Genomic DNA, 2201 nt, shown 5'->3' on the forward strand with positions numbered 1-2201 from the left:
TCTCTCTCTCTCTCTCTCTCTCTCTCTCTCTCTCTCTCTCTCTCTCTCCTTCTTTCCTTCCTTCCTTCTCCACCTCTCCCAAAATAAACCTCTCCTCCTTTCAGTTGTGGTTGTATAGTATTGTGTGTCAGCAGGAGGAAAGTGACTAATTCATCACCTAAAATAGATAAATTATGTGAGGCTAAACTGACACAGGAAGTTAAATTTGAGCATCCATTCTAAAGTAGAGTAAGTACAATGAATAGTTTATAATCCCCCTCCCATTTTGAGGCCTACAGTAATCTAATACTGCATGATTTCCAGATCTAAAATATTATTAATCTTATAATTGTTACATAGTTTAGGCACACTAACTTTAGAGTAATATGCGGTATCAATTTGTCTCCATGTAAGCCTATGTTATATACAGTTTTGAATGAGTCCTCAAGGTTTGCGGTCCTCAAGGTTTCCATTTCCTGAGGTATGAATTCTACTTGTGTTTGAGCATAGGGTCACATATATTTAACCATGCTGCTTGGGATATGATCTACAGGGTAACAGCTAAGGAAACTGCCAATCTGAGAAGAAGGATTCCTGGGAAGTGAGCTTATAGATCAAGACTAACACACAGCTTAGAGGCAGATTTGTCTTTGGTCTGTAATCTGGGAAGAACCCAGAATCTCTGAAACAGAAGTCAAAAACTGAAGAAATGTATCAATCATTAGGATAGATATACAACTACTTTCTCTTAATTCAGTGAGAAAAAAGATTTGTAGTAATAGTGTTTGGACAGGATATCATGTCTGCATCTTGTACTTTGAATAACCACTAAGACAACAGTGTGCAATGTATTATTGAAATTGTCCTACTAATCTGTTTTGAAACTGTCTCATTGCTATTTGTTTCTCAATAAAATTAATTTTAAAAAAGAAGAGGAAAAATAAGAAACTGAAGAAATGGAGAAGGAGGGATGGAGGACAAGCCAGAGATACTCAAGGCAATGCAGGTTACCATGGCCTAGTACACATTTGCTAGAGGGTACCATTCACTTGATACATGACAGAAGGACGTACTGTGGTTTATAGATGCTGTTATAGTTGATTGGGGATTGCCCTGTTAGCCATAATGTCAACATTAAAACTGTTCAGATTTTCTTTTTCTTTTTGGATGTTTTGTTGTTTTATTGTTTTGTTTTGTGGTACTCAAGATTGAAATCAAGGCTTTCCTATTAGCCATGTCCCCATTTTTTTTATTTTTTATTTTGGGATGGGATCTTACCAAGTCACTCATTTTCTCAGGCTGGGCTTAAACTTCTGATTCTCCTGCTTCATCCTCCCAAAGAGCTGGGATTACAAACATGGACCACTATACCCAGCTCTTTTGGTTATTTTATTGTTTGCCAATTTACTTTGACATGTTTTGTTTTTAATCTCTTGAACTTCTGCTTATAAAATAGGTCTCAGGCTGGTGAGATGGCTCAGTGGTCTAAAGCACCTACTTAGAACAAGCTTAGCAAAGCACAGGGACTGCGGCTCAATCCCCTAGCACCACATGCCAGCCAGCCCCACCCCCTGGTGGGCTGAGCTGGCCACACACACACACACACACACGCAAATAAAAAATTAAAAAATAAAAAATAAAAACAAAAAATAAAATAGGCCTCAAGTTCCCCTTATATGTACCAACCGTCTTTTTTCTCTACATAAACCTATCATATAGAATACACAGTTTAACTTATTGCTAGCTCACTGCTTCTGCTGGGCTCTCAGCTGCATGTGGTTTCTGGCTCCGTCCTCGTCTTCTGCGCATCTCCAGTGCCTCCCATAACACTTGGAATATAGCAGATCTCAAATTCTGTGACACTTCTTCCACTCGAAAGCGGGTCTTCCTTTTTCCTCCATTAATCTTATGCTGGCTCCCTGGCTTTTTTGCCCAATAAAAGACAGCAGAAGTAACTTTATGACTTGTTCTAAGCCCAAGTCTTAGGAGACAGGTCCTTCTCCTTCTTTTCTCCAGAAATGCTTCTCTTTGAGATTCAGCTGCCATATTCTGAAGAAGCCCAAGCAGTCCCATGAAGAGGCTAAAGGGCAGCCGCACTGAGGCCCCAGGCCAACAGCCACTGCTGAGCTTCCAAGCCCAGTAGCACCAGCTGGCATCAGTGAGTGTGTTCTACAGCCTCTGACGGAGTTTCTCAGCCTGATAGTACAAGCAAGGGACGTGGG

This window comes from Octodon degus, unplaced genomic scaffold (assembly GCF_000260255.1).
Source record: "Octodon degus isolate 3935 unplaced genomic scaffold, OctDeg1.0 scaffold00291, whole genome shotgun sequence".
Taxonomy (NCBI): domain Eukaryota; kingdom Metazoa; phylum Chordata; class Mammalia; order Rodentia; family Octodontidae; genus Octodon; species Octodon degus.